Source organism: Anarhichas minor, unplaced genomic scaffold (genome assembly GCF_050575085.1).
Source record: "Anarhichas minor isolate MPS153535 unplaced genomic scaffold, ASM5057508v1 ptg000073l, whole genome shotgun sequence".
Lineage (NCBI taxonomy): Eukaryota > Metazoa > Chordata > Actinopteri > Perciformes > Anarhichadidae > Anarhichas > Anarhichas minor.
This window is the reverse complement of record NW_027466519.1, coordinates 8784570-8793939: the sequence shown is the minus strand read 5'-3', so window position 1 is coordinate 8793939 and position 9370 is coordinate 8784570. Positions and strand designations below refer to the sequence as shown.

Below are 9370 nucleotides of genomic sequence, written 5' to 3'. Positions count from 1 at the left end.
GAATTTGAGTTCCAGGAAATGTTCAATTCAATTAAGTTAAATGAATATATTATTATGTCGTAAATACAACATGCAACAGACATACAAGGTCAAGGCTTGGTTGATGCAGGCCTACTTGGATATATAGGATTTGACTGTAGAAATGTAACATGAGAGGTTTACTAAAATAGATTATGTGCTGTCACTAGTTGGAGACCCAATATAATTATAAAATAAGATTGTGCTCTAACTGTTATTAAATAATAGGTTAGGGTTATTATTGCATGCTTAATAATGTAAATAATATTTTCCTGTTACCCCGAGTAACGTTAGTCTATATCCGTTTTTAGGGGCAAAATACAGCAAATAAAAGTTTTGTTCTTTTTTATAAAGCATAGTAAAAGCCTCTTTAAAGCGATCATGTACCAAACAACTGATCAATACTGATTCTCTACTAATACATAAAGCATTGATGAAGATACAGTAGCCTGCATATAGCCTGGCTGGGCTGTGCTCCAAGCAGACCAGATGGCAAGCAGCAGATGATAACATTCATTTCAACCATAGAGACTTGACTTGGATTTGCCCCTCAAAAAATGACTTGTGAGCATCTCCAGTATTGAATAATAACATAATAACAATTGTTGTGATTCAGATTGTGGTTGGATAGACATATCAGGACATATAGCCGAGATGAAATAGAGGATATACTACAGCTTTATTAAAAGTGGTATGCCAAACAAATGGGAGACAGGCTTTTTATAGTGTTAAAAAGAAGTCATTCGCTACAGAATTTATAAGATTAAGTATCTGGAGAACAACACCATTAGATAAAATATGGGGAATGATGAGACGAGCAAGAACACGATGAGGTCAATCAGACAGGAAATGAATCTTCCGGCGTTATAAAAAGAGGCAGAACTTACTTTTGAGAATATGGAGAAAGCAATAATGTTAGCCAAGACATTTGTTATAGTCCATCGTTCAGATAATTTACCCGAACAACGTAAGATTAGAAGGCAGCAAATATTAGATATACAGTACATCCTATAATGTATGAGAAAATAAACTCTGACTCTAGACTCTAGATGTGCCTTTTGCTGTTCATGAGTTGAGAAGTAAAATGTTTTCCCCCCTGGAAAAGATTATGTACAGTATAATGATATCCAATTGGCAGTGAATTGGCATTGGCGAGGTTATTGGAGCTGTATCATAAGGCCTGGGAGGAAGGCAAGCTTCAAGTAGTGTCAAAAGAAGCTGTTATTGTTATCAATAAACCTGGGAAACCACCTGTCCAGATACGTTTATTCTCTTAACAGAAGTTATTTGTATCAGCAAGAAGTGGAGTGGGAATGCAGAGAAGAAGAGTGTTGAATGAATAAAGTTAGACTGGAACATGCTGAACTAAATTAATCTTTACCCCAGTTTTAAGAAAGTACACTGAATTAGACCTAATTTAAGCATCCGCAGTATACTCATGATTAATGTACTATACGTGTGCTATTTTTCATGTACTAACAATGTACTCAGTATACTAATTATATATCATTAGTGCTACAAAAAATACACTCAAACAAAATCAAGTGTACTTGAATGCACTATTTTGAGACACCATTAAAATGCACTTACAGTATATATACTCAAGTGCAGATTTTTATACTTATCAACATTAAAAAACATACACTTTATTACAACTTTGTGTAACTAAGTGCATTTCAATTATATTATAGGTGAACTTAAAAGAAACATTTTGATAAATATATTTCATATAAACTATAAATGTATCTGAAAAGTGGATTAAAATATACGTTGAGTAAAAAAAAGTACATTTAAAAAAAGAACAGCATTAAAATTATGTACTTAAGATAATCTAAATATATCTTAATGGTATCTCAAATTAGTACACATGTATATTTCAATAAATCTTTTGGACCAATAATGATATATAATTAGTATACTAAGTACTTTGTTAGTACATCTAAAATAGGAGTATACTAAGTATACTTAAATTAAGTGAATATATGTGTACTTTTTTTTATCTGGGCACACCTCATCATTAAGCATCCAAACTGTGATGTCTGCAATCAAATGGAGACTGTGCATCATGTCATCTTTGTCTGTCCTGAATATGCAAATGAAAGACAGTTATTACTGTAACAAACTGGAGTGTAGCAGATTAAACACACAGAATTTAAAACATTCTTTCTAAACAGTCCTATCTCCAACAGGACTGAAAACAAGGATGCTGTAACACTAGGGGCCATAATGCTCCACCCGGTTGCTATTCACTTTAACAAGAAGAAGGACTGTAACATCTAAGACCCTGCTTTGTTTTAAGAATAAGGATGATTCTCTGATTTACACCAAAACAGACCATCTATTGATGGTTTTAGGTGATTGCTGCTATCAAAGTATAAAATTACATCCATATATGAGTTTTTTCCACTACCTCAGTGTTTCTAAAGGCCTTGCTACGACCCCAGTCCTGCTGTTCTGTGATGTTCACTCCCTCAGTGTGTTTGGGTGGTGACCATGAACAGTACATTTGCAGTCTGCTCATTATTTACTTCTGTATACCATATAGAAATGTTAGAAAAAGGCATCTGTATTAATCTTATTTTGCAAAACCAAATGCAGGAACTATTGATATGTATAACAGCCCTCATACACATCTCAATTAGCATAAAAACACACACATAAAAAGTCACCAAACCTCACATCACTTTTATTATCATTATAGATGTTTTTTATTATTATTTTACTCAGGACATTGTGCATTTTAAATAAGGACAGTTCACTCCAAAGTCAAAAATACATATTTTTCCCTCTATAGTGCTATTTATCCATCATAGTTCTGGTGTCAGTTGCCTAGCTTTGGGGATATCCATTGTAGAGATGTCGGCCTTCTCTCCAATATAATGGGACTATATGTCACTCTGCTTGTAGTGCTCAAAGCGCCAAAAGAAAAAGAAAAACTCAACAGCAAGGTCTCTTTCCAGATATCATGACCAGGTTACTGAAGATAATCCACACACTTTATCGTGAGTAGTTGCATGGAACTATTCTTTCAACTAAAGTTCCAACGAAACTGCTCACAACAAGGTCTGCCCCACATGCCGGGTGCCATAAAGTCCCGTTTTATTGTTCCAAAAGTAGGTAACACATCAAAACATTCTAGATTAAGAACTATCACTACAGGTAAAATGATTTGGGGGAGGACTGTCCCTTTAAAGCTTTTATTGCAATCAGTTATTGATGCACCCGTGGCTTTTTGATGTTTTTTAATCTGAAACTTTTATTGTTTCTTAGTGCCCTGATCCTGAAGATATATATTTACATCTCAGCTTTCATTTATGGTTGAATGGAAATTTAAATGAAACTTGAAAGGTGACAATGTGTGTGCAGATTTGTTGTCGGTTTGATGTGTGGTACTTTGTGCGATCTGGAATGAAGTGAAGTAAAATCAAAGACTACAAAGTGGAGCCCAACTACCTCCGTTTGTTAGAATCAACTGCTGATGTAGCAGCAGCACCACCTGCTGGTGGTATGTGTGTAAAGCATAATGAATTTAGGCTACCTTCATGCTCAATTTTATATTTTCTAATACATTTGATACTTACCTGTTTTTGACCAGGTTATACTGGATGCATAATTACAAAAAATGTATATAATAATGACAGCTAACAATACTTGGGCCTAATTTAAAATGGACAACATTGATGATATGTTTCAGCGAGCATCATTGGAAGGCTGAATGAGGTCGTTGGCCCAATCCAGTAAGGTCCTGAAATGGTGTAAATACGAATGGGACAGCACTTTGCTGCGATATACCACGTTACCATGACAACGTCAAAAAATATGATATACAATTGTGGGTAATTAGTTAATATTTGTTCCTCCCTGATTTGAACGTCTTCCAGGCTTTTGCCTCACGAGACGAGAGGTCATTTTAAATCATCTATTTACTCGTTTACGTTGTTTACGGATATGGACCAATAGGAAGTGACCCAAGAGTCCAGCAGCTATGGAACGGAAGCACGCATTCTGTGTTCAGTGTAAACATGTGAACGGAGTGATGATGGGACGCTGGTGCTGAGCCGTCACAACACCACAGCCACACTCACCTCTCTCACATGCTCCGGTCCTCAGCTACACCACACTAACAATGGGAGGACAGACAGAGACTGGCTGGAATACATAGACATGCACTCCAGAGGGTGAGTATATGACCGAGTCATTTAACCACGGCATGCTTACACATTCACTCTGACTGCATCCACCACACACCATTTATTAAGCAGTAACGGAGGTGGAGAGCAGAAACGAGTTCAGCTCCGTGCTCAGCAGTTGGGCTGATGCGGCGGAGGAATTAAACGGCAGAGGTAATGCGGCGGAAATAACGATAAAGCCAGACATCCGCGTCCATAATGAGTATCGTTGGAAGTGCAAAACCAGGGTTGGATTAACCTCCTGGGGCAAAACATTTGTTGTGTGTACCTGCATTGTCACGAGCTCTGATGCGTGTTAAGTATTTATGCACAGTCACAGCACATAGACTACACATGGGGGGTTATTATACTTATACTGCATTTACAGCAGGCTATGTGTGCTGAAATACGACCCATCTGCAGGTTTGCCCTGTGCTAGTTTGTTTGCGGGAAATTGATTGCATATATTTATTCAGAATTATGAATCATCTGACCCGTAAGGGTCTGGGGCCCTGGGGCAGTTTTATTGCTTTGCCTGGTTGCTAATTGTTGCATCTTTTTTTGTCCCATTGGACCAACACTTAGGACCAAAATCCACATGTGACTGCTCCACTGATCAAAAGGCTAATGTTTTGTCCATGCCCATATCTCAGCTTTCACTGACAAATTATTACTATGTGTATTCAATTCCCACATCTCTACCAGCCTACATAACCCCCACCACCCACCTGCAGTCCTCTAGTGGTGTCTCCTCATGCAGATAGTTTTTATTTTAGAGTTCAAGATATACTGTATCTGCCTTTGAAAAAAATCCATCTCCACCACAATACAATAGATCAGTCATTCTCAAGGACTGGGTCGGGACCGCAGGTGGGTTGCAGGAGATTTAGGGTTGCCAGATAAATTACATTTGTGCTTTGGGGGGAGGGGGGTTCTTGGATCAAAAACAGAGTCTTCCCAAACAGCTGCTGCACAAACATGGAAACGGCCTTGTTAACTTCATAGACCGCCAACTCACTCTTGTTTTCCTCTTTTTATTTTTAACCCACTGCGCTTTGCTTTCTGTCTTACAGTCTTACTGTCTTTATTATTGTTAGAAATGTAACAGAGAAGAGAAAATGTTGAGGACAACTTGGTTTGTTCCACCCCTTAACACCAAAAACAGCCACAAATTCATCTACTGCTTTTTTGACATAATCATTTTACACTTTTATTTCTCTTACTCACTTTTATTTATTTTTTTTGCCATTTGGCCTTTTCACCCTGAATATTTAAACTGACCTCGGTGTGTCAACATTTAAGAGGACTTCAACAGAGACAGTGCCTTAATCAGAGGATCATATTTAGCATTTTTAATTTAACCATTCAGTGCAACGTATGGTCATTAATATCAGCCATCCTGTAGAAATATACTACATTTATTGATCCTTTTGCACTTGCTTGATGACATCAGTGCAGTTATTGTCCAGAACTTGTAACGGGTGTAGTTAGGACCCAGGAGCAGTACGACAACACCAGGACTGGTATGATTTGAATTCTTTATTTGCAACAGGCAGAAGATTCTCTGGAAGAATCCGACAGGTTTCTCGTGGTCAAGGACAGAAGGGCTGAGTAAGTTACCAGGGCAGAGGCAAGGCGAGGTAGTCCGGGACAGGCAGGGTCGGCAACAGGGAATCAGTCCAAGGGTGAGTGCGGGAAAGTTGAGCATAAATGCAAAGAACGATCTGGCAGTGAGTGTGTCTGAGGCAGGGGTTTAAATAGTGAAGAGGCAGAGTGAGCAGGTGAGAGTGATGAGCTGATGAGGTGAGTGTGACTGGCAGGTGCCCTGAATGAACTAATTAGGTGAGTGAAAGGTGGATAGAAGTGACAGAGCTGTGACAGAACTACCTGTAAAACTGAAGAGTGAATGCAATAAAATATGAACAGTGAAACTGATCTTTTTTGTCATTTGTCCATTTTGATTTTCTCATACAGATTACCTCTTTGTTTAAGTCTCTTGTCACCTTTACACCTGGAAATTAATTGGTACACTGGCTTTAGGGGGTTAACAAACTATGACACCCATTTAGTTTGACAATAAAAGTGTTAAAGTCAGATTATGAGATAATAAAATGGGTTGAGAATAAATGACCCTGTCTACAAAATGACGTTCCCATACGACTAAACTGTACTCTCAATTATGTTTTGAGGGAAATGTATTTTCTTCTGGACCGAACGTTCACAGTTTGAAACCAGTTTGAAACGTTAAGGGAAAAAAAACGAACTGGTTTAGTATAAAACACTGTTCGGCTTAAAATTACTATGAAATTGATACAAAACAAAAATGCAACAAAACTGCTTTGTTAGCAGTAGGCTACACCACTTTAAGGCACACCACAGAAAACAGGAACTTGACAGAAACAAATAGAGAACTGGAACTCGCACAGACAGATATAGTTTGAACATAATTTGAAGAACTCAGCACATATATTATCCCTTTGCATAGCCGTTCTGCTCTAACCAAACTCTGTCAAGCATGCTTACATCTGTTTAATCAAACTATAATATTTCACTACAAATCGGATACCGGTGGGACCATATATTTATTTATTTTCATAGCAGGGAAAAGAATGGCTCTGTATCACAGGTGTGTAAGAAACACTGAATGCAGAGAGGCCGCCATGTTCTGCAGAGACGTCTGTGACAACTCTGCTGTTGGTTGGAAAATGCACTTGAACTTCAGTATTTTGTCATCTGTCTAAATCCTCTATAAAGCGTCCTGCTACAGCAGATCCACACTGACGCTGCTCTCCACAAATATTGAAGATAATATGCAGGACATAACACAAGATATTCCTGCCTCCTTGGCAGGAAGCCATCAAAAGAACCCAGTGATGCAGGTTATATGTTCTTAAAGCGCTATCCTGCTGTCTGATATTTACATTGCATTGATTTTAGTGTGGGCCTACTGCAGTCTATGTATTCACTGTGCTATTGTGGTTATGTTTGGAAAAACAGAATTATCATGAAAAGAAATATCAGATCAGATTCTGTCTAGACAGGTGCTCAGTACACTAAATGCAGAAATTATTAAAATAGTTCTTTTTCTGGTCTTTCTAGAAAGCTGAAACGCAATACTGAGCTTCTCTGCTCATGTAACTGCGTGTGTCTACATAATGCTACTGTGTAAGTGAAAAATCTCCAGGGGTAGTAGTGTTGCTTTAAAACGTTTTTTTTATTACCAGTCATGATTATCCGTCACAACACAAGCATCCATAATGTTTTTTCTCATACCAGGTTGATTGATTGAAGAAATGTTTCCTATTGATTATTGAGTTCCACAAGGTGGAGCCATATGGATTAAAAGTTAAGGGTAAATGTAATCTTCCACTAGTATCGTTTTCCTTAATACAATTCTGTCGGGAAATGTTTGGATTAACAACATTGCACCTGAACAAAAACCCGACCATTCAACTTTAGCTCAGTAAAACTGGTGAAGATGGATTTAGTGAGGACTGTGATGGGAATCCAAGGGTCATCATATTTAACATACGTATTAGCTGCAGTTCTGAACAAGTTAGTTTTACACCTAATATGATGTATTTTTTTTTCAATTGAAACCCCTGTAGCCCTTTAAGGTCCCATTTCAATTGAGTCAAGAACAGCCAAGGAAGTGAAGACATTTTAGAGACATGAGCAGTAGTGAGGTTTCAGTACAAAGACCACAACGTGTCAAGAACACATCATATGGCGAGAATTTCCATTCCTCACCTCAACTCACCTCACTTTGAAGATGAACTACAGTCTGTATGTAGCCTATTTAGTTCGAAATGTCACAGAGTTGCACAATCTCTGCTACGCTGCGTTCTAGGTAGCGCTGCTGTGTTTCTCTTCACTTTGACTCTGACTCTGTGATGCAGATCGCTGTAGCAAGCTCAAAGAAATTATACTTGCCCCAATTTAAAAACAAAAAAGTGTCATTATTTTTACATTATATTATATTATTTGATTGAAATAGAATTTTAGAGATTTATAAAAGACTAAAACATTGAGGTTCTTCCCCACGTTCATGTGTTTTTGAGAACTAGAGAAGCAATTTCTGATAAAAAATATGTATATGATTTGAATGGGGTTTGTACTGTTTGCAATAGCTGAGTCAAATACAATATCTCAGCCTTAATAATATATAATGAAAAGACAATACCCAACCACAGCCTGTTCACCCTGCTGCCATCTGGCAAGAGAAGTATTTACTGCCGTAAACTCCACGATGTATAAATGACATGGAACTTTCTGTTATTACAAGGTTATTTTATTGTCATTGTAGAATAGGGTTGCACAACAAAATACAGATTGCAGTCCCATTTTGCTACACAACAAAACACAAAAATACCAAGAAACTCTATTATATACAGTATGTTTCCAGTCAGGATGCTTTCTATTGCTGTATATATATGTATAGTATATATATATATGTATATGTATATGTATATGTATATATATATATATATATATATATATATACTGTGATTATACTGTGCATATTATACTGTGCATATTATACTGTGCATATATATATATATATATATGCACAGTATATATATACATAACTTCAAAATGACCAGTGCATGAAAGACGATGGGCTGTCTTACCTCAAACAGCCCTTGAAGAAGTGACCTGATAAAATGCCCTCACTTCCCAAAAACGTCTCACTCTCGAGGTCTAAGACTTTCATTTCTCCTCACAAAGTAACACATACACATGTAATCTCTCCTGCTTTATTAGAGGAAATACATTTCGCATTCACATTTGCATTTGTGTGTGCATTTTACTGAAAGGGTGTTGTAAGTGTGAAAAACAGCAAAGGTAGCTGGCACTTCCTGATTGGTGAACACGCACACACAAGTGAAATTGGGATGGCAGTGTGTTAGATTGTAAAGATGCATTTTGAAATGCAGATATATGGAGAGATATCCATTATTTAAAATACAAATGAAGTCAAAGTAAGTTAAGGCTTTTGTATAGCCTGCTTAGTCAACAGCAGATGAGCAGCAGCCAAACAATGCATAATTTCATCATTCATCGCATCATTTCCCTGTGTGTCTGCTCAAGCTGACAGATCTGCACCTCTGCCAGGAAACAAGCACAACTTTGAGGTTACTTGAATGTCACTCCAGTATTTCTACTTTATTTTTTCATTCATC

At 37.4% G+C, this 9370-nt stretch overlaps 1 long non-coding RNA gene across 1 annotated transcript; it reads left to right on the top strand.

Annotated features, from left to right (window-relative positions):
* Positions 1–4028: 4028 nt before the first annotated feature.
* On the top strand, positions 4029–6118 carry LOC142935393 (uncharacterized). Its single transcript, XR_012947852.1, has 2 exons — positions 4029–4196; positions 5740–6118. It is a non-coding gene; the product is annotated as an uncharacterized LOC142935393 (long non-coding RNA).
* The last annotated feature ends 3252 nt before the right edge of the window (positions 6119–9370 follow it).